Source organism: Oncorhynchus nerka, linkage group LG17 (genome assembly GCF_034236695.1).
Source record: "Oncorhynchus nerka isolate Pitt River linkage group LG17, Oner_Uvic_2.0, whole genome shotgun sequence".
NCBI lineage: Eukaryota > Metazoa > Chordata > Actinopteri > Salmoniformes > Salmonidae > Oncorhynchus > Oncorhynchus nerka.
Window position 1 is genome coordinate 19,567,845 of NC_088412.1, and position 24,678 is coordinate 19,592,522.

Genomic DNA, 24,678 nt, shown 5'->3' on the forward strand with positions numbered 1-24,678 from the left:
GCAGCTTTGTGTCGGCAGGGCACTCCGCAGCAGGCGCTAGCCTCGTCAGATGGCCAGGGGCTGGGGCACCGTCAAACTGAAGGAGGCAGCCGGCAGGCAGAGGGGTGGACGTTTCAGATCTGTTGACTTGTCTTAATGGACAAGAGGCTCTCTGGGTCATCAGGAAGATGCATGGGTAATAGGGTTAGGGTGTTAGCATGGTGGCTTATGGGTAGTAGTGGGACTGTGACCTTTACTGAGTGCATGTCTATGTGCATGCTTGTGTGCGTGCCCTGTCACTGCAATGACTGAGACCATTGTTCTTCTATAAAGATGAGGCTAGGGCAAGATCAGCTAACTAGTGCTAGATCAGCTAACTGGGGCAAGATCAGCTAACTAGTGCTAGATCAGCTAACTGGGGCTAGATCAGCTAACTGGTGCGAGATCAGCTAACTGGGGCTAGATCAGCTAACTGGTGCGAGATCAGCTAACTGGGGCTAGATCAGCTAACTGGGGCTAGATCAGCTAACTGGTGCGAGATCAGCTAACTGGGGCGAGATCAGCTAACTGGGGCTAGATCAGCTAACTGGGGCGAGATCAGCTAACTGGGGCTAGATCAGCTAACTGGTGCGAGATCAGCTAACTGGGGCTAGATCAGCTAACTTTGGTTAATCCTACTTCCATACAGGCCATATTAACTCTGGCTCTGGGTGTGAAGGTTAAGGATTTGCTATGAACTGGATCGCACTTATGTGATTTCTTTTAATCATACCTTCAACATGTACAGCAGAATGTCACTCCACAGACAGACACACAGTTACAGCACAACCAGGACGCCTCACAAGGCCCATATCAGCACCAGAGGTTATAGGGAGGTCAGCCTGTCTGACTTTGACCAGAATCCCCACCCCCCACCCACCCACCCAGCCATGTGTAACTGGACCTGGCCTGGCAACCCCCTCCCTGTTCTCTGCTCTCCTCTCTCTGGGCTGGTATAAATAGATGTCCATGCCTGCTCCCTCCCTTAACCAAGGGGGCCAAGAAGCCATTCTTCCCTTTTTAAACACTCTGACGTGTCTGTCTGGATGCCTCCTGTCTGCACCTGGTTACCTCTCTGGACTACACACACACACACCAATAGACACACACACCCACACACACACACACATCACACACACAAGCACACAAACACACACACACACACACACACACATACAGACACACACACACATCAGTCTACAGAAGCTCTGTGGCAGGGGGAGTGCAGACAGAGGTGTACGTTTGAGGAGAAAGGCTTTCGTTTTGACTGTAGAGACGCTGCCTGTCTTTAACCGACCATGTATATGTCCCACTGGTGACCTGGCCTACACACTGAACTCTGTGTCCAGGCACTTCATGCCCTCCAGCTCAGGTTTCCACACTAAACTGGTCAGTGAAATGCAGCTTTATTGTGCTAATATTGGTTGATATACTGCATGAAGACTTTCATTCCAAAATGCTATATATCTATTTGCAGAAATGTTGGTAAATGAGCTTTTATTGTTTAAAGACATTTTGAAAGAGATTAGGTGTTTTTTCACTATCTAATCTTGGCATAGGGTTGTTCAATTACAGATATGTATTTGTTTAAAATCTATCACTTGATGGATTCATTTCAGAGAAACAAATAATATAATTTTTTTGTAAAACGCTATATATCCGCCTCACTCTCAGAGAAATAAGTAGTACTGCTGGGTTTTACACAGTCAAATGTAACAACTGAAAAAGTAATTAAAAACAGTAATATGAGATCTGGATGTAAAACGTTTACATTTCACATTTTAGTCAAATGTAAGTCCAGAGCAATTAACAGTATGTGCATTCATCTAAAGATAGCCACATATCACAGTCAAATATACAGGACACCAACATTCCATTCCAGCTATTCCAGCACAATGGATATATAGCGTTTTGCAAAAATAAATTATAACAATCATAGAAATCTAAAATCTATGAATTAAAAATCAGAGAACAGTAATATTTTACGCACACATGAAGAAACCCATAAGTAATCATTTCTGATGAAAAAACACAAATGTGAGAAATTTGTGGATGGAGCATTTTGGAAATAAACTTCATATTGACTGTAGCGTTAATGCTCATTCACCTTGTCTTGGCGTACTGATAGCATTATGGTGGACAGCTAATGGAGGAGGCAGGTCTGTAAGCCTCTGCCTGTAGTTAGACAGCTAATGGAGGAGGCAGGTCTGTGAGCCTCTGCCTGTAGTCAGACAGCTAATGGAGGAGGCAGGTCTGTGAGCCTCTGCCTGTAGTCAAACAGCTAATGGAGGAGGCAGGTCTGTGAGCCTCTGCCTGTAGTTAGACAGCTAATGGAGGAGGCAGGTCTGTGAGCCTCTGCCTGTAGTTAGACAGCTAATGGAGGAGGCAGGTCTGTGAGCCTCTGCCTGTAGTCAAACAGCTAATGGAGGAGGCAGGTCTGTGAGCCTCTGCCTGTAGTTAGACAGCTAATGGAGGAGGCAGGTCTGTGAGCCTCTGCCTGTAGTCAGACAGCTAATGGAGGAGGCAGGTCTGTGAGCCTCTGCCTGTAGTCAGACAGCTAATGGAGGAGGCAGGTCTGTGAGCCTCTGCCTGTAGTCAGACAGCTAATGGAGGAGGCAGGTCTGTGAGCCTCTGCCTGTAGTCAAACAGCTAATGGAGGAGGCAGGTCTGTGAGCCTCTGCCTGTAGTTAGACAGCTAATGGAGGAGGCAGGTCTGTGAGCCTCTGCCTGTAGTCAGACAGCTAATGGAGGAGGCAGGTCTGTAAGCCTCTGCCTGTAGTCAGACAGCTAATGGAGGAGGCAGGTCTGTGAGCCTCTGCCTGTAGTCAAACAGCTCATGGAGGAGGCAGGCCTGTGAGCCTCTGCCAGTAGTCAGACAGCTAATGGAGGAGGCAGCAGGAGACAGAGGAGGGATATCAGTTACAGATGCTCCAGTTAGGAGTGAACCAGTGTTTGCTGAGGTTGCATACTTTTAAAAGGACACACTCTGGGCCTCCCGAGTGACACAGCGGTCTAAGGCACTGCATCACAGTGCTAGAGTTGTTACTATAGACACAGGTTCATTCCCGGGCTTTTCTACAACCGGCCGTGGCCGGGAGTCCCATAGGACGGCATACAATTGGCCCAGCATCGTCCGGGCTAGGGGAGGGTTTGGCCGGTGGGGCTTTACTTGGCTCATCGCACTCTAGCGCCTCCTTGTGGCGGTCCGGGTGCCTGCAGGCTGACCCCGGTCGCCAGTTGAACGGTGTTTCCTCCAACACATTGGTGCAGCTGGCTTCCGGGATTAGCTGGTAGGTGTTAAGGAGCGCGGTTAGAGGGGTCATGTTTCGGCGGACGCATGACTCCACCTTCGCCTCTCCCGAGGCCTTGGGGAGTTGCAGCAAAGAGACAACATTTTAATATTGGGGAGAAAAAGGGGGCTAAAATACAACAGAAAAAAAGACACTCTCTCTCTTCAGGTGACCCCGCTCCTGCTAATCAGGGTGGTTTACATTCTATTGCATGACCATGTCTGGTGCTTTTGAGTACGTGTTTGTGTGTGTGTGTGTTTGCGCTTGTGTGTGTGTGCTTGTGTGTGTGTGTGTGCCTGCGTAAGTTCGTGAGTGTATGCGTGTGCGTATGTGCGTATGTACCTAGAAGCCAAGCCTCCAGTGATTCACATCCCAGAACAGTAAGCAAGGCTATGTTTAATAATGCAGGCAGCAAAATACTCACTACTGAGCAGACACAATGATCCTCTCAAGACATACTGTGCTGTACCATACTGTGCTGTACTATACTACTGTGATTTGTACTGTACTGCTGTACTACTGTATTGCACTACTGTACTACTGTATTGCACTACTGTACTACTGTACTAACGTACTGTATTACTGTACTACTGTACTGTACTACTGTACTGTACTGCTGTACTACTGTACTGTACCACTGTCTTACTGTACTCATGTACTGTACTACTGTACTATTGTACTGTACTACTGTACTGCTGTACTGCTGTACTGTACTAATGTACTGATGTACTACTTTACTACTGTACTGTACTGTACTCTCCTGCTCCTATCAGACATAGGGGATATAGCAACGCATCCAACAGGATTATATGACACAATGATCCTCTCAAGACATACTGTGCTGTACTATAATGTACTACTGTGCTACTGCTATACTACTGTGATTTGTACTGTACTGCTGCACTACTGTATTGCACTACTGTACTTCTGTACTAACGTACTGTACTACTGTACTACTGTACTGTACCACTGTCCTACTGTACTCATGTACTGTACTACTGTACTATTGTACTGTACTACTGTACTGCTGTACTGTACTAATGTACTGATGTACTACTTTACTACTTTACTGTACCACTGTACTGTACTGTACTCTCCTGCTCCTATCAGACATAGGGGATATAGCAACGCATCCAACAGGATTATATGACCGAACAGCAGGCATTGTGACAGTGAATGAGAGAATGTGTGTGCATCCTTGGGTGCTTACTCATGCATTAACACACAAATTGCATTTTATTTTCATTTCACCAGGCAATTGATTGAAAACATACTCATTTACTGTACGGCAATGACCTTTTTCTTGCATTTTGTTGCAAGAAGGCAAAGCTCAAGTTGATGTTTTCCCTACAACTAACTGATGTCTCCTGTTCGTTCCTTTCAGACAGAGCCACCTGACAAGCTGCTGTGAGCATGATGGAGGGAGGAGGAGGAGGGAGGAGGAGGGAGGAGGCGGTAGGCCAGTGTATTCCCCTCTCTCTCTCTCTCTCTGTTCATTAGGGAGCAGGTGAGAAACATTAACAGCAGCAGCTGCACTGCTCTGCACATGTGGTTGAGGGCTTGAGCTAGTCCACCCCACTTTCTGTCTGTCCACCAGTGGAAACTCACTCCTTTCTGGGAAATGCCTAGTGTACACCAGTTACCAGGAATGCATTTAGTAAAGGTTTCCTGGACACACATTAAGCCCAGTCCTGTACTAAATAGCTCTTTAAATGGAGATTCTCTATTAAATATGCTTTTTACTTCTGGAAAACTGTCCCATTGACACTTCAGACAATCCCAGTATCTCTGTTAGAGGTGGTTAGAGGTGGTTAGAGGTGAATGAATCTGTGATTATGTGTTTATGTTTCATTCTTTCTAAACAAAAGAAAGAAAGTTCCACACTCTGCTCCCACACTCTGCTCCCACACTCTGCTCCCAAAAATGTAACGAGTAAACATAACCAACGTTGCAGCACGCGGAGTTACACCATTAATGCTTGAACCAGGTTGCTTTTCACTATGTTTTTATCCTAACCATTTTTCTGTGTTTACTGAGGTGTCGTTGAAGCTGTCTTCCTTACGTAGCTGACTGGGACCATGGTACTGGAGGACCAGAGTAGACTGACGGGTCTATCACTGTCCTTTGGGGTGAGGTAGTAGGTTGTATAGTTTTAGGGTCATACCCTTCCTGTCAGATAACTATACAACTTACTGTCTTTCCTGAGGTGGCTGTAATATCATCCATCATCTCTGCAGAGCTCTCGTCACTTGGACCTCGATAGGAATACGTATTATGTACTAATTAAAGTTTATAACATGTTTGTAATGTCATTTATATTGTATCTATGCATCATTTGGTTCTGTTCTGGCTCTTTGCATACTATGTTTATTATTTTGTCGTGAAACTGCTCTGCCTCTATGATGTTCGCACGGGGTGAGGTAGTAGGTTGTGTGGTTTCAGGGTAGTGATTTTGCCCCATCAGGAGATAACTATACAATTTACTGCCTTCCCTGAAGGGCAGCAAGACTTCACCAGACAACAGCAGAGGCCGCCATTGGCACCACATGATAATCTAGCATCGAAAATAGGTATTCATTTAGGTATCTAGGTATAAAATAGTTATCTATCTGTTAATCAGCTCCAGAGGACACAGGAGCATTTCAGGTAAAGTCTACTGACAATCTATGATTACCATGTAGCTAACATGTTATTGGATAACTTTGAAATTGTATGTTTTCAAATGAGTAATAAAAATTATTATTTTATAAATGTCGTCCGTACCTTGTCTTTCTTTTTGCTGTGTTTGGATTTGTTAAATGATAATATTCAAATGGCACTCGCACATCTGAGCTATCTTTTTTGCAGGTGCATGGTAATAAGATGAGAAAAAACTGCAACCCCATTCGATGCATTGAACGGATGTGGGTGGAGCTATGTCTACATAAGGGTGCTAATTTTAAAAAAAACTCACAAAAGCTCTGACGAAGGCCTTGAAGCTGATACGTAAAGCTTATTGAAGAGCAGTGATACTATTTTAATTTAACTAGGCAAGTCAGTTAAGAACAAATTCTTCTTTACAATGACGGCCTACCCTGGCCAAACCCAGACAATGCTGGGCCAATTGTGCGCCGCCCTATGGGACTCCCAACCACGGCCTAATGTGATACAGCCTGGATTCAAACCAGGGACTGTAGTGATGCCTCTCGCACTGAGATGCAGTGCCTTAGAGTGCTGTGCCACTCAGGAGCCCATACTAGCAAGAGCAGTGTGCGGGTTTGTTCTTTTTTCTCATCTTAAATGATAATATGAAAGTCTTTGATGCGTATGTGCATCAAATGATGGTAAGAGGGACCTGCTAAATGACAAAAACAAATGTTTTCATTAACTGTGTCCTTGCTTTATTAAAGCTCATCTGAAAAAAAAATCGAAAAATCCTGTTTCCATTGATCATCCTTGAGATGTTTCCTCAACTTGATTGGAGTCCACCTATGGTAAATTCAATTGATTGGACATGATTTGTAAAGGCACACCCCCATCTATATAAGGTCCCACAGTTGACGGTGCATGTCAGAGCAAAGATCAAGTCATGACGTCAAAGGAGTTGTCCATAGAGCTCCAAGACAGGATTGTGTCGAGGCACAGATCTGGGGAAGGGTACCAAAACATTTCTGCAACATTGAAGCTCCCCAAGAACACAGTGGCCTCCATCATTCTTAAATTGAAGAAGTTTGGAACCACCGAGACTCTTCCTAGAGCTGGCCGCCCAGACAAACTGAGCCATCAGGGGAGAAGGGCATTGGTCAGGGAGGTGACCAAGAACCCAATGGTCACTCTGACAGAGCTTCAGAGTTCCTCTGTTGAGATGGGAGAAACTTCCAGAAGGACAACCATCTCTGCAGCACCCCACCAATCAGGCCTTTATTCTATAGTGGCCAGACAGAAGCCACTCCTCAGTGAAAGGCACATGACTGGCTGCTTGGAGTTGCCAAAAGACAGCTAAAGACTCTCAGACCATGAGAAACACGATTCTATGGTCTGATGAAACCAAGATTGAACAATTTAGCCTGAATGCCAAGCATCACGTCTGAAGGAAACCTGGCACCATCCCTACGGTGAAGCATGGTGGTGGCAGCATCATGCTGTGGGGATGTTTTTCAGCGACAGGGACTGGGAGACTAGTCAGGATCGAGGAAAGATGAATGGCGTAAAGTACAGAGAGATTCTTGATGAAAACCTTCTCCAGAGCGCTCAGGACCTCAGACTGGGGTCGATGGTTCACCTTCAAACAGGACAATGACCCTAAACACACAAGCCAAGACAACGCAGGAGTGGCTTCGGGACAAGTCTCTGAATGTCCTTGAGTGGCCCAGCCAGAGCCCGGACTTGAACTTGGTTGAACATCTTTCGAAAGACCTGAAAATAGCTGTGCAGCAGCGCTCCCCATCCAAACTGACAGGGCTTGAGAAAATCTGCAAAGAGGAATGAGAGACACCCCCCAAATACAGGTGTGCCAAGCTTGTAGCGTCATACCCAAGAAGACTTGAGGGTGTAATCACTGCCAAAGGTGCTTCAACAAAGTACTGAGTAAAGGGTCTGAATACCTATGTAAATGTGATATTTCAGTTTCTTATTTTTAATGCATTTTTGCAAAAGATTCTAAAAACCTGTTTTTGCTTTGCCATTGTGGGGTATTGTGTGTAGATTGATGAGGGGAAATACGTTTTTTAAAATCCATTTTAGAATAAGATTATAACAAAATGTGGAAATGTCAAGGGGTCTGAATACTTTCCAAATGCACTGTAAATAGCATTATCCATCCCCCAAATGTATGAGTGTGTAGTTTCTCACTCCCTCAGTGCAGCGTAGATTAGTATGGATGCTGCACCTCTTCCAAATCCTCCCACCGGCCACCATATTGAACTGACTTGAGCCTTGGCCCTTGTGACAAATGAGAGGGAGTTGAATACTAAGACACATGAGACAATGGCTCTCTGTCTGTTCACTCTGTCTCAGGGAGACACTGAGCATTTCGACTACATTATTCATTTTCTGTAGATAGTGGTAACAGTGACTACCTGTGGGATGAGGTCCTATCAATCCCACAGTGACTGTCTTCATCTGCACCCTTTTCAAGGCATTCACTTGAAAGAAAGCCACAAAGTGGGTGTCCTCTCACACATCCATCTGAAATATGACTTTCCCCTACTATAAACAGAATCGTATTTAGTCACAATCTGCATTTAGATAAATTGTATTCCACTTTAATTCTTGAAACACAATTTACTGGGATGAACAAGATCTATTCCACCTTATTACCTTATCCCATAGGGCGGCGCACAATTGGCCCAACGTCGTCCGGGTTAGGGGAGGGTTTGGTAAGAATTTGTTCTTAACTGACTTGCCAAGTTTTTAAAAGTTTCCATTTAAAAAAATGAACATTGAAATGTAAATCTGCTTTGAATTCAGAAAGGTGATTAGATCCCCATCTAGTGCCTGCTTGTAGACCTGTGTTGAAATTCAGATGTACTCTAAAATCTCATTTAACTGCAAAATAGATTGTGCTGAGAAATTGTTTAGCAATTAGGGATATATATATAGGGAACCCTATATATATATATTTCTCAGCACAATCTATTTTGCAGTTAAATTAGATTTTAGAGTGCATCTGAATTTCAACACATTTAAGTAAATTGAATTTTGATGCACAGTGTGCATTTCAGCAGCAGGTGGGGGTAGAGGGCCATTTGACTAAATCCAGACCCATATAGGGGGAAAGGGGGATACCTAGTCAGTTGTCCAACTGAATGTATTCAACTGAAACGTGTCATTTAACCCAACCCCTCTGAATCAGAGAGGTGCGCGGGGCTGTTTTAATCGACATCCACTTCTTCGGCACCCGGGAAACAGTGGGTTAACTGCCTTGCTCAGGGGCATAACGACAGATTTTTACCTTGTCAGCTCGGGGATTCAATCCAGCAACCTTCCGGGTACTGGCCCAAAGCTCTAACCACTACAGGCCAGTAGTCCAGACACAGATATTTAATTGATATTGATTGATATTTGATCTCTACTAAAAAATGTAATAACTTCTATGCAGTTTGGCAGCATAAAGACATTACTCCAATGTGTGAACAGTTGAAACTCGCTAAATAGTAGAAAGTAGGTCATTCAATCGACGTTCCTACCGGTCCTAGACTATCACGACATCCTCTATATCAGGGATGGTAGGCACGCTGATCTTTTTTGTTGTTGCTTAGTGCTTCCAAAAGCCTGGGGCTAGCTCTGACTGTGTGTGGAGGGTATGTGGGAACTGCAGCCCCTCATGATGAGTTCAGATTTTTTGTGGCCCCCACCCCATCAATGTTTCCCATCCCTGATCTATATGAATGCAGCTGCCACTTCATTAAAACCGATAGAATCAGTTTACCATAGCGCACTTCGCTTTACTAAGGGAGACAGGTTCAGTACACATCACTACATTCTTTACCAGAAGTAGGCTGGCCCTCTTTGAAGTCACGCTCTCTTTTTAATTTATAAAGCTCTCTTACAAAAACTCCCACTGTATCTAACTTTGTTAATAACCTTTAGACATACGAGTTACCGTTCATGGTCTCAGGGATGGCTAACTCTGGAAATACCTTTGTTCCCCTCAGAGTTAGGTAAATCTGCTTTTAGTTTGGTCCAACACCATGTATGAAACAATCTACAGAGTTCATACAGCTGGATGTTCTGGTGCCTCTCTGGCAGTTCAAACTGATTGGGGCCCACTTTGCTGATGAATGTAATTGTGTTTCTTGAATGTATTTGTAGTTTTTGTATATTTGCATTATACTGTATTTAGTAAATTATTTGTATACATGGTTCCCTTGTGAAAGAGAGACAGTACAAACACAAATGGTCTCTATTTTAACAGAGGGACTCTGTTAAAATAAAGGTAAAATTAACCAAATAAAAACTGTATTTGAAAGGATGACAAGATATAGAAAGTGTAGGATTCAGTCTGACTCCAAAGCCTGCCGTGGTTTGAGGGTACATTTATGGTAGGCATTTATGAGCCGTTTGTAAGCAAGTATCTGTGCATCTCATCTCCTCGCACTGATTCATGATCCTATACAATTATGGTCAGGTAGATCTGATCACAATCAGATCACAATGCGTCTTTTAATCGTCTACACCTGTCTAAAAATGCAGGCATAGTCAGAATGCGGAGAAGATTAGGATTAAAGATGCCTGCCAGGGTTTTTTGGGGCAAAACGAGGTGAATGAAGTAGGTTTGAGGAATTAGGTTCAGGACATTGTGCCATTCGGTCTCAAATGGGAGTCAATGGGTTGTTCCTCAATGAAGGAGCTGTGGGGAAACATTCTCTGTCAATCCCCCAGATTCAGATTGTGAAACCAAATAAAGAGGTACAGACAGAGAAAATCCAATGCCCGACACTTTTTGACAACCCCTCTGAAAAGTGTTGAAATGAGCCTTATCTTCTAATGTTCCTTTGCTCACAGCGAGGAACCTCCAGTGCAATGGCTGGTGGCTAGGGCCTTGGAGCCGCTCCAGGGAACCTCCAGTGCAATGGCTGGTGACTGGGGCCTTGGAGCCGCTCCAGGGAACCTCCAGTGCAATGGCTGGTGACTGGGGCCTTGGAGCCACTCCAGGGAATGCAGAGAGCTGCTGATTACCGCTTGTCATGAGGCTCTCTGTGTGTGTGTGTGTGTGTGTGTGTGTGTGTGTGTGTGTGTGTGTGTGTGTGTGTGTGTGTGTGTGTGTGTGTGTGTGTGTGTGTGTGTGTGTGCTTGCGTGCGTGTGTGCATATATTTGTGTGTGGGAAGAGGAGGAGTGTATCTGGGCCAAGGTCTGATGGAGCAACACACAGCACTCTGCCAATGGCACTGGACACAGTGTGATGGAGTCCAGACCGGGGACAGAACATGAGGAAACAGGCTGCAGGAGAAATCAGTGGAGGGTTGTTGCACACTCAGCACCTGACCAGGCCAGTACAAACACAAATGGTCCATTAAGGGAATGTTTCCTTTTTACAACCAAATATATATGTAAATGGCATGTTTTGGAAGGTTCCAGAGACCTTCTTCGTGATTTCACATTTTTGAGAAATGTACCCCAAACAGCAAATCACATCCTCATCCTCATTGTGTAGTATGGGGCCCCTGAAAGTGCATGAACAAAGGCACCAAAAACACCCAGATACACTTTCAGTATAGTGATGCATGTCTTAAGATCTTAAGATGTTAAACACATGAAATTGTGTCATTCCAAACTTTATCCGCAACGTTATAGGCCTATTCCATTCTGTTGCGACTCCAGAGAAACCTCTCAGTCTATTTTACATGTAACTGCCAAAATATAGGAAACATTGAGTAAATGAGGGATACAAAGTGCTGCTAGCAGCTCTCACAGTCTCACATCAGAATAACATGTTCATCCATGTTTCTCAAACGTCAAATTTCGAAGTTGTTCCAAATGTCAAATTTCGAAGTGTTTAAGGTTAAGTTTAGGCATTATCTCCACATGTTTAAGGTTAGGCATTAACTCTGAATGGCTAAGGTAAGGTTTAAGGTTTGGGATAGGCTTAAAACAAAAATAAAAACAACAACTTTCTACCGCTGGATCCAACATGCAACATTTAAAATCAGATGTTAACGCCCATCCACCATCCCGGTCCACAACACCCTAGCAAAACCGAGACCTACTTGAAGGTAACAGCATTCACTGTGGCCCCTAGAGGCCATTTTACACGTCATTGCCCAATGTCCTCAGACATGGATGGATGTCGAATACTGACTTGTATCACGGGTGACCTGGCTGCTTAATACGGCGTTGGGCCACCATGAGCCACCAAAACAGCTTCAATGCACCTTGCCATAGATTCTACAAGTGTCTGAAACTTCCTGTGTGGAAGCAGCCCATGCTTTCCACAGCTAAGATGCTTTATGTTCGGGTTTCCTTTATTTTGGCAGTTACATGCAGCAGCAGCTATAAGGAAAATGGAACAGCTGGAACGGGGAAATGGCTTGAGTTGTGCAAAAGGGAATATAACATTGCAGATAAAGTTCGGAATGACACAATTTCATGCGTACATCTTAACATCTGCATCACTATACTGAGTGCTTTGTCGTTTCTAAAAGGACGTATTTGGGTGTTTTTGGAGCCTTTGTTAATGTTTTTTCAGGGCTCCATATTACACAACGAGGACGAAGAAGTGATTTGCTGTTTGGGCTAAATTTCTCAAAAACATGCGATATCACAAAAAAAAATTCTGGACCTTCTATAACATGCCTTCTATAACATGCCTTCTATAACATGCCTTCTATAACATGCCTTCTATAACATGCCTTCTATAACATGCCTTCTATAACATGCCTTCTATAACATGTCATTTATATCAAAAATAGAGATTTGGTTGTAGACAAAGGAAACTTCTCCTTTAATGTTGAACTTATTGCAGCAATTTATTGGAGGACTTCATGGCTTGGCTAGTCAATATTATCATATTAAATTTATCTAAATGTGGGTAACTTAATACACCCCGCCATTATGTGTTTGGCATTCTTCACAGTGATACTGTATTGACTGGTTTTCATATGATCCACAGAAGCGTGGCTGAAGAATTTAGGCAACAGAAAAACAGTTTTTTTGAATGAAGTGTATTTTTTAAACCTATTTTATACAAGCTGTTCTTTGACCAGGTCCTCCATCCCTGCCCTGTGTGCCTGTGTTGTTTGCACAGTAGGCTATAGTATGACCTTGTCAAAAATGCTATGGGCAGGTAGCCTAGCGGTTAAGAGCATTGGGCCAGTAGGTTGCTGGTTCGTATCCCTGAATCGACTAGGTGAAAAATCTGTCTATGTGCCCTTGAGCAAAGCACTTAACCTTCATTGCTCCTGTAAGTCGCACTGGAAAAGAGCGTCTGCTAAATGACTGAAATGTCAAATCAAGTCCTATGTCTTGGGCCAATGGTGAGCTGTGGAGGCAGGTGGGCATGACACATGACATGAAGGAGAGTCACGTGACGTGTCTGTGTGTGATGACATTTCAGGGGTTGTCTGACCACAGGATGTGTGCCTTCTGCAGCACTGAATACGGGAGAAAGCACAGCACCCCTTCAATGCAGAATAAGATCCTATTGTATTATGATAAGAGGAATGCACAGTAGTACAGGAACAATAATAGGAGCTGTAGGTTGTGTTTATAACCCTGTAATACATATACATACATATAAAAACATTTAGTAACTGTAGATGAAGGGAATTTAAAAGTTATTAAATATAACCCTGTAATACATATACATACATATAAAAACATTTAGTAACTGTAGATGAAGGGATTTCAAAAGTTATTAAAATACCCATATTTCTGGTCTTCAGCTTCTGTGAACATTTTTCCTACTACATTGGCCAACGCAGCAGCTAGTGAACATGAGTTGGCTTATTGCCTGGCTCCCTAATGTCATTCCTTTGTAGGGGGCGTCCTGCTCAAGGGAAAGACGGGCTCTTTCTATTCGCTGAAAAGATAGGTGTGTCGGGGGGTGGTTCTTTCACACCAGCTGTCAATCATTACGTCAGTTCCGGCTGGTGGGCAGTGCTCTGTGGGCTGTATGTGGGCGATTTTGACAGCAGCAGAGTTGTTTAGGAGACAAACAAGGACGTGTTGAAGGGGACAATTCTTTCCCTCCTTGTTCCACTCGAACTCGCACAGACAGCTTCTCAACGCACGGAGGTTTCTGACGGGATGTCGGTTTCCGATCGGGCTGTCCATTGTAAGGTAGATCGATTTGGTAGGTTTATTATTGCACATATCGATGTGACTCTCAATGCATTGCTTGCTTCATGACTGATATCACAGAATTTCTAGACTGTATAGTTTTGACATTGAATTGAAGTGTTAAGATTGAAATTTGCCGGTGTTCATCGACTGATATTTTAAAATAATTTATCCCATTCATGATAGTTTCAGCAACAAAAACTGAAAAATCAATGAATGCATGTTGCAACGAGATATCTGGGGCCATTGTTATTGTACAGTCGAGTACGCCTGCGCATCCGACCTATGTATATGATACATGCTTTTTGGGATGTAGGTCAATGGCTATTGATAGCTCCAGGGGTCCGTACTGCAGGGGTCCGCGAAATTATATATATAAAAAAAGTAATTGGTTTTGATTATTGGATAATTTCAATTTTTTAATGAATATCGCTAGCAACAACAGAATAAACCCATGTTGAATGACATACCTACAGTAGAGGAGAATGTTTTACTTCTAATGATGGCAACTTTATTTCTCAACTCCTAATGTTGAACAAATTGAACTCATTGGAGCCAAATACACTCAATGGAATATCTGACATGGGCTTTGAAAAAGTACCCGCTACCAGTGCAGGAAGTGCTTTCTTGACTTGGACATACATGTTTGCCAACACACGGCTAACCTTTGTTTAACCAGCTAAATAGCTGTTCTTAGCGAAAATGTATTTGAAGTTACCTTTCTAACTAATAGGCTATGTTAGAGTTTACACTTCCAATTATAATGTGGGGAGGTCAAAATAATCATAAAAAACGACCAAATCTATTTATTTTATAATGTGAATTACTTCTCCTTGACGTTCTCATTCACCTGACCATAAGACAAGACATGCATTTAAAAATATATATTGTTGCTAATGTATGATGGGTCCCTGGGTCGCCAGTTTGCCTGAGAGGGGGTCCCTGGGCAAGAAAAGGTTAAAGACCCCTGGGTTAGGCTACTTCTATAAATAATGTATTGGAAAATTGCCATGAGAGTTTTGTAACATGTGAGCTTTGTAACATTCTAATACATAATTAGGCTGCTAGTTGCATATGCATGACATTGTTGAGTTTACTACAATGTAATTGTTTTTGTTTTTCCCAGCTTTTCTCATTCAGAATAATTCAGTAGTAATAATTTTTCTCAGAATTAGTATATTATGTTGAGTATGACTAGCCTACACTTTGAAGTTGGTCTTTATATGGCAAATAGGGGCGAGAGGCGGTGTTGAGGACAGAATCAGTAATGACGCTAAAACGTGTGTCTGGGCGGTCAGGTTTTGGAAGAAAGCTTGGAGGCCTGTTGATAGTGAATGGGTATTACTGTAAGGGAAGAGGAAGCATGTGTTGAGAGTTGGCTCAGTGCTCAGGGTGATCATCCTTTTGTCCTGGCTTGCAGGTTTGCCTCCCTTCTAATCATGAGGATATTTCCAGGTTTGCTCTGTTTTTAGAATAAATGTACTTCATTCACACTATCTATAAACGATATACTATTATACTTATCTATACTTGTCTATGTGTGTATGCAGATGGGATAAAAGGGTCCCACATGTGTGTCTGAATGGTCAGGTCTTTATAATGGGCTTCATAATACGTTTAGAAAGGGTTTGTGAAGGATATACAAGTACAATATCAAGTTATTTCTAGACTGCTAATGGTTAGTTTAGTATGTAACGTGGTGCCGAAATGACTTGTTTTTTTAGCAGGTCAAAGTTATGCACATTACGCAAAATGTATATTAATCAAACTAAATTGTAACCTAGTATGTGTATAATGCTTGCCGTGCAATGATCTCTTATGAAGGGAATCAACAACCTACCAATAGAGCCTTTCAGTGCCAAATTGCACACTTCCTCTATGAGTCTGAAACTTGACCCAAATCCTGCCGTTCCTGTTCCTGCCGCAGTCCTCCAAGCTACAGGAATGCTGCCCGGGTTTTTCCACATCCAAGCTGGTTGGGATTTTAATCCACTTGTTACCTTCTTTTAGTCACCTAAAAAAAAATCTGAATTTGGTACTCATACAAGTTGCGGTCAAATATATTGGCACCCTTGCACTTTACAACGGAGTGCAATGGAGCAGAATGTTCAATATTCTCTTTTAAAAAACTGGTTGAATGGCTATATATATATATATATATATATTATGTAGTACTTTTACCCCCTTTTTGTGATATCCAATTGGTAGTTACAGTCTTGTCCCATTGCTGCAAATCCAGTATGGACTCGGGAGAGGTGAAGCTCGAGAGTCATGCGTTTTCAGAAATACAAGCCAGTCAAGCCGTACACTTAACTCTGAAGCCAGCCACACCAATGTGTCGGAGGAAACACCGTCCAGCTGGTGACCGAAGTCAGCTTGCAGGCGCCCGGCCCGCCACAAGGAGTTGCTAGAGCCGATTGGGACAAGGACATCCCGGTCAGTCAAACCCTCCCCTAACCCGGATGACGCTGGGCCATTTGTGCGCCGCCTCATGGGTCTCCCGGTCACGGCCGGCTGTGAGACAGCCTGGGATCGAACCCGGGTCTGTAGTGACGCCTTGGATCGCTGCGCCACTCGGGAGGCCCTTGAATGGCTATTATGACCATGTAGGCACCTGCAACTAACCACAGGTGAGGTAAATTAGACATACACAAGAATCACCTGCCTCCAAACAAATTATTTTGAATTTTGAATAATTTAGTCCAGGCCATTTTTTTGCTTTGAAGTGGAAAATCTAAATTATAGTTTTTTTCTTTTCTTAAACCTTAACAGTTATAAATCAAACAAATACACATGTGAACACCAAACATTTTTTTTATTTTAACACATTTTTTAAGAAATAGTGAATGGTGCAAGGGTGCCAATATATTTAACCACAACTGTTGATCACAGTATTCTCTGTGAGGTTTGGTAAGGATAGCCTGGACAGTCACTGACTGCACTGTGTAGTGGTAGTTGAGGGTTACATTAGTCTCTCAGGTTGCTGCCTTGGGGCCCTCTTCACACTGCCAGGGCCATGTGGACGTGGAGTTTGCCTTTAGTTCAAAGCTCACCCTTCCATCAGTGAAACTTTCCACCTAGGCCCTCTTCACGCTGAAAAGTTTCTACTTGTTTTAAGGTCCAGCAATGATCTGCCATGGTTGAGGCCTCCTGGGTGGTGCAGTGGTCTAAGGCACTAGCTTTGCCACCAGAGATTCTGGGGTCGAGCCCAGGCTCTGTCGCAGCCAACCGTGACTGGGAGGGCCATGGGGTGGTGCACAATTGGCACAGCGTCATCTGGGTTAGGGAGGGCTTGGCCGGCAGGAATATCCTTGTCTCATTGTGCACTAGTGGCTCCTGTGGTGGGCCGGGAACAGTGCATGCTGTCCAGGTCGCTAGGGGTACGGTGTTTCCTCTGACACATAGGTGCAGCTGGCTTCCGGGTTGGATTTGTGTTGTGTCAAGAAGCAGTGCGGGTTGTTCTTTGGAGGACGCATGGCTCTCGACCTTTGCCTCTCCCGAGTCCGTACGGGAGTTGCAGCGACCTTTGCCTCTCCCGAGTCCGTACGGGAGTTGCAGCGACCTTTGCCTCTCCCGAGTTGCAGCGACCTTTGCCTCTCCCGAGTCCGTACGGGAGTTGCAGCGACCTTTGCCTCTCCCGAGTCCGTACGGGAGTTGCAGCGACCTTTGCCTCTCCCGAGTCCGTACGGGAGTTGCAGCGACCTTTGCCTCTCCCGAGTCCGTACGGGAGTTGCAGCGACCTTTGCCTCTCCCGAGTCCGTACGGGAGTTGCAGCAATGAGACAAGACAGTAACTACTACCAATTGGATACCATTAAATTGGGGAGAAAAAGGGGGTCAAGAGTTTAGAGTTACTTGTAACTAGGCAAGTTAGGAACAAATTCTTATTCACAACGATGACCTGGGAACAATGGGTTAACTGCCTTGTTCAGGGGCAAAATGACATATTTTTACCTTGTCAGCTCAGGGATTTGATCTAGCAACCTTTCAGTTATTGGCCCATGCTCTAACCACTAGGCTACCTGCTGCCTTGGTGTCCACATCAGCAACAAACTATCATGGTTCTCCCCCTCAGGAGACTGAAAAGATTTGGCAGTGGTCCCCAGATCCTCCAAAAATTCTACAGCTGCACTATCAAGAGCATCCTGACTGGTTGCATCACCGCCTGGTATGGCAATTGCTCGGCATCCCACCGTAAGGCGCTACTGAGTGTAGAGCATACGGCCCAATTCATCACCTGGGGCCAAGCTTCCTGCCATCCAGGACCTATTTACTATGCGTGTAAGAGGAAGGCCCAAAAAATGGTTAAAGATTCCAGTTACCCAAGTCATAGACTGTTCTCTCTACAACCGCTCGGCAAGCGGTACTGAAGCACCAAGTTTAGGTCCAAAAGGCTCGACTAACCTGTACCCCCGAACATTGAGTTGGTACCGCACTGAAAGAACCCAATGGATCTTCTTTAGTTTTCTAAAAGGTATAGTTTCTCATCAGAGCTTTTCATGCAACTTCACATCACACTCCACAGAGATATAGTTTAGAAACACTGCAGATGAATAGTTCCTACATAATGTCTTTGACCCACAATCTCGGGACTCAGTCCCTTCCTAACCATGTGTTGTACATGTTTAGTCTATTCCTAAAGATCTATGGGAGACTTCTCCTGCTCTGTCCTTAGGCAGTCTGTTTCTAGGTGGCTTGGCTGCACTGTGAGAGACTTGTCTCTACTCTAGGAACCTGAGACCTGTAATCAGCTTGTGCTTGGCTGCTTTAGACAGCTGCATAGAGACACGGAGACAGAGGAAGAAAGAGACAGACAGAAAGACAGAGAGACAGAGGGGAGGCATTTCTCTTTTCACCTCAAACAGGACTTTCCGGTTTCCTCTGAACTGCGTTCTTTCTTACATTTATCACCGGTCTTTCTCTGTGAGTCCATAAAGAACATGTTGTCAGTAGCTTTGCAACAAGAATCCTCTTTCGGAAGCCTGGTATGCATGTTCATTAGGTGACTTTGTTGAGACAGTTGAGAGTCATTTCTGAAGAGAAATGAGACCATACACTAGTAAGAGGCTTCTGCAATACAAAGGATCTGTTCATGGAGGTATCGGCATGCGCATGAGCGTGTGTATGTGTTGAGGCGCATGAGCGTGTGTATGTGTTGAGGCGCATGAGCGTGTGTATGTGTTGAGGCGCATGAGCGTATGTATGTGTTGAGGCGCATGAGCGCGTGTATGTGTTGAGGCGTATGAGCGTGTGTATGTGTTGAGGCGCATGAGCGTATGTATGTGTTGAGGCGCATGAGCGTATGTATGTGTTGAGGCGAATGAGCGTGTGTATGTGTTGAGGCGAATGAGCGTGTGTATGTGTTGAGGCGTATGAGCGTGTGTATGTGTTGAGGCGTATGAGCGTGTGTATGTGTTGAGGCGTGTGAGCGTATGTATGTGTTGAGGCGTATGAGCGTGTATATGTGTTGAGGTGTATGAGTGTGTGTGTATGTGTTGAGGCATATGAGCGTGTGTATGTGTTGAGGTGTATGAGCGTGTGCATGTGTTGAGGCGTATGAGCGTGTGTATGTGTTGAGGCGTGTGAGCGTATGTATGTGTTGAGGCGTATGAGCGTGTGTATGTGTTGAGGCATATGAGCGTGTGTATGTGCTGAGGCATGTGAGCGTGTGTATGTGTTGAGGCGTATGAGCGTGTGTATGTGTTGAGGCGTATGAGCGTGTGTATGTGTTGAGGCATATGAGCGTGTGTATGTGCTGAGGCATGTGAGCGTGTGTATGTGTTGAGGCGTATGAGCGTGTGTATGTGTTGAGGCGTGTGAGCGTATGTATGTGTTGAGGCGTATGAGCGTGTGTATGTGTTGAGGCGTGTGAGCGTGTGTATGTGTTGAGGCGTATGAGCGTGTGTATGTGTTGAGGCGTGTGAGCGTGTGTATGTGTTGAGGCGTGTGAGCATGTGGGTGTGTTGAGGCGTATGAGCGTGTGTATGTGTTGAGGCGTATGAGCGTGTGTATGTGTTGAGGCGTGTGTGTGTGTGTGTGTGTGTGTGTGTGTGTGTGTGTGTGTGTGTGTGTGTGTGTGTGTGTGTGTGTGTGTGTGTGTGTGTGTGTGTACGTGCATATGTTCATGCACATGTGTGCACTTGTTTGTACATGTGTGTATGTGTCTATGTAATTCTCTGTCTGTGCATGACTGATCTCTCTCTCTCTAGTAACCATTGGATTATCTCCAAAGCAGTAGTGTGCGGTAAGGTCTGATGCCCGGTAAGGTCTGATGCCCGGTAAGGTCTGATGCTGGGTAAGGTCTGATGCCCGGTAAGGTCTAATGCTGGGTAAGATCTGATATCGGGTAAGGTCTGATGCTGGGTAAGGTCTGATGCCCGGTAAGGTCTAATGCCGGGTAAGATCTGATACCGGGTAAGGTCTGATGCCGGGTAAGGTCTGATGCCCGGTAAGGTCTGATGCCCGGTAAGGTCTGATGCCCGGTAAGGTCTAATGCCGGGTAAGATCTGATGCCGGGTAAGGTCTGATGCCCGGTAAGGTCTGATGCCGGTAAGGTCTGATGCCCGGTAAGGTCTAATGCCGGGTAAGATCTGATGCCCGGTAAGGTCTGATGCCCGGTAAGGTCTGATGCCGGGTAAGGTCTGATGCCCGGTAAGGTCTGATGCCGGGTAAGATCTGATGCCAGGTAAGATCTGATGCCCGGTAAGGTCTGATGCCGGGTAAGGTCTGATGCCCGGTAAGGTCTGATGCCCGGTAAGGTCTGATGCCAGGTAAGATCTGATGCCCGGTCTGATAGGTCTGATGCCGGGTAAGGTCTGATGCCCGGTAAGGTCTGATGCCGGGTAAGGTCTGATGCCCGGTAAGGTCTGATGCCCGGTAAGGTCTGATGCCCGGTAAGGTCTGATGTCGGGTAAGGTCTGATGCCCGGTAAGATCTGATGCCCGGTAAGGTCTGATGCCAGGTAAGATCTGATGCCCGGTAAGGTCTGATGCCCGGTAAGGTCTGATGCCGGGTAAGGTCTGATGCCCGGTAAGGTCTGATGCCGGGTAAGGTCTGATGCCCGGTAAGGTCTGATACCGGGTAGGCTCTTTCTATCCCCTTCTCTCACTCGCACACACACTCATAAAGTGGATTTTTTTCTACGGTGTTTATCGGTACGACAGGATCACAACCAGGATCATAACCATCAAACAACCACAACCAATCATCAAACAGCAGCAGATAGGCGACGCAAATATTAGACACATATTCACAGGCCCTAATAGCTTGTGCCCTGCACGAACAGTGGACTTTCAGCACTACAGACAGCAGCCCAAATGCCAGCAAGTAGGCCTACATGTAGACAGTACTATACATACAACATGCCTAATAGTCAGCGCTACTGATTGAGATATATACTAACACAATAGACATGTAATGTAATAATGGTAGACGGCGCTACTGATTGAGATATATACTACCGGTCAAAAGTTTAAGAACACCCACTCATTCAAGGGTTTTTCTTTATTTTTACTATTTTCTACATTGTAGAATAATAGTGAAGACATCAAAACTATGAAATAACACATATGGAATCATGTAGTAAGAAAAAAGTGTTAAACAAATTAAAATATATTTCATATTTGAGATTCTTCAAATAGCCACCCTTTGTCTTGATGACAGCTTTGTGTTGAAAGTGCGTTGGCCGGTGGACAGAAACAAAAGGAGGCCATGTGGTGGAGAGTGATGTACTGTAGGCACTGGAGAAGGGGGTGTGAGCAGGTGGGTCTAGGTGTGATGTTGTGGATGTTTGTGTGCATTCAAATTTTTTAGAATGATGGAGGTCACTGTGTTCTTGGGGAATTCCAATGCTGCAGATATTTTTTGGTACCCTTCCCCAGATCTACAAAAGTCTCTGAGCTCTATGGACAATTCATTTGACCTCATGGCTTGGTTTTTGCTCTGACATGCACTGTCAACTGGGGGACCTTATGTAGACAGGTGTGTGCCTTTCCAAGTCATGTCCAATCAATTGAATTTATCACAGATAGACTGCAATCACGTCAAGGATGGTCAATGGAAACAGGATGCACCTGAGCTCAATTTCGAGTCTCATAGCAAAGGGGCTGAATACTTAGGCTGGGTTTCTGTACAGCACAATGTGACATCGGCTGATATAAAAAGGGCTTCATAAATACATTTGATTGATTGATTGATTGATTGATTGATGATGTAAATAAGGTATTTCTGTTTTTTAGTAGATTGCTGAGGGAAAAAATGATTTTAATACATTTTAGAAATGAAATGAAATGTAACAAAATGTGGAAAAAGTCAAGGGGTCTGAATACTTTCCGAATGCACTGGAGCAGGAACAGCCCTTCTCCACAGCATAGTGTTGATAAATAATTTCCACTTATCTAGGCTCATCCAATCAACTGAACAGGCTGCAGTGGCACTCTGAGCTGGTCAGTGGGGCTTTATAGTGGGGCTCTACAGTAGAACGTCTACGGCGGAACACCTATGAAGACTGGTCAAGGCTTTACCCAGTAATGGAATCAGACATTACTAGAGCAGAAGAGGCTGAAACTAGGTGACTGACATCTCTAGACGGGCCTCACGTAGCGAGACGTGGCCGAGCCCAACCCCACTCCCACCTCCACCTCCACTCCCACTCCCACCTCCGACTCACCAGCCACATGGATTCCTAAACCCCACCTCCCACCCCTTCGGCTCCATACACCCCGCTCTATACACCACCGCTCCATACACCCCGCTCCATACACCCCGCTCCATACACCCCGCTCCATGCACCCCGCTCCATGCACCCCGATCCATACACCCCGCTCCATAACCCCGCCCCATACACCCCGCCCCCATACAGCCCCGCCCCCACACCCCGCTCCATACACCCCGCTCCATACACCCCGCTCCATACACCCCGCTCCATGCACCCCGATCCATACACCCCGCTCCATACACCCCGCCCCATACACCCCGCCCCCATACACCCCGCCCCATACACCCGCCCTATACACCCCGCTCCATACACCCCGCTCCATACACCCCACTCCATACACCCCGCTCCATACACCCCGCTCTATACACCCCGCCCCATACACCCCGCTCTATACACCCCGCTCTATACACCCCGCTCCATACACCCCGCTCCATGCACCCCGATCCATACACCCCGCTCCATAACCCCGCCCCATACACCCCGCCCCCATACACCCCGCTCCATACAGCCCGCCCCATACACCCGCTCCATACACCCCGCTCCATACACCCGCTCTATACACCCCGCTCCATGCACCCCGATCCATACACCCCGCTCCATACACCCCGCCCCCATACACCCCGCCCCCATACACCCCGCCCCATACACCCCGCCCCATACACCCCGCTCCATACACCCCGCTCCATACACCCCGCTCCATACACCCCGCTCCATACACCCCGCGCTCTATACACCCACCCCCTCCATACACCCCGCTCCATGCACCCGATATACACCCGCTCTATACACCCCGCCCATACACCCCGCTCCATGCACCCCGATCCATACACCCCGCTCTATACACCCCGCTCTCCATACACCCCGCTCTATACACCCCGCTCCATACACCCCGCTCCATACACCCCGCTCTATACACCCCGCTCTATACACCCCGCTCCATACACCCCGCTCCATACACCCCGCTCTATACACCCCGCTCTATACACCCCGCTCCCATACACCCCGCTCTATACACCCCGCTCTATACACCCCGCTCCATACACCCCGCTCTGACAGATACAGTAGACCCCAACTCCAAAACTACAGAGCAAAGAGATAGTGAGAAAGAGACACTCAAGTGAGCCCATCACAAGCATCATAAGCAAACCAGTCCAATCCGGCACCCATAGATTTAAGCCCCTTGGGGTTCAAAGTACCCTGACAGTCAGTCAGCTGACATCAATGGGCCATGATGATGGTGATGGCTCCTCCCCATCCTTAGCTCAGACAAGCTCCTGTCCAGAGCAGCTTACAGTAAGTCTGTCTGTGACCCAATCCTATAGATGGGACTGAGGGATTTTACCATGGAAGATCTAGGCTTCGTCAAAAATGCTACCCTATTCCCTTTGCAGTGCACTACTGTTGTGCAGGGTAGTGCACCATTAAGGGAATATGGTACCATTTGGGATGCATACCTAAGGGAATCTGGTAGGGAAGATGAAGGCTGTGGTTTCAGAGGACGTTCCGAGGGGCAAACACATGGTATCTCTCATAACTCTTTGGGCACACACTGGTTGAATAAACGTTGTTTCCATATCATTTCTATGAAATTACGTTTCAACCAATGTGGAATAGACGCTGAATAGACGTCTGTGTCCAGTGGGATGTCCTGGAGTAGTGATGTGTGGTCAGGGTAGGGAGGGTAGGCAGTGCCTACCCTGTAAAAATGAATGAACATTTGTGGTGATCTGGTACAAAATGCGCATGGATGCTAGGGGAAAGTCAGCCTCAACGTGTGCCTTTTTCCCGCCCTTCAAACTCCAAACTCAAGGCATTGACATGACTTGCGCATGCGTGTTTCTACCCTATACTGCCAGCTTCGCTGCCTTTCATGTGTCAATATGTCCGCTTCATTTT

The 24,678-nt window shown here is 45.6% G+C and overlaps 1 protein-coding gene across 2 annotated transcripts in view; it reads left to right on the plus strand.

Moving 5' to 3' along the window:
- Window positions 1-13,899: 13,899 nt before the first annotated feature.
- Window positions 13,900-24,678, plus strand: part of LOC115144848 (peroxisome proliferator-activated receptor alpha-like) — a 71,918-nt gene continuing 61,139 nt past the window's right edge. The window contains exon 1 of one of the 2 annotated variants that reach the window (XM_029685946.2): window positions 13,900-14,080. The gene's annotated coding sequence lies outside the window, so the exon portion shown is untranslated. The remainder of the gene's footprint in view (window positions 14,081-24,678) is intronic. The other variant, XM_029685947.2, reaches the window with a different exon arrangement.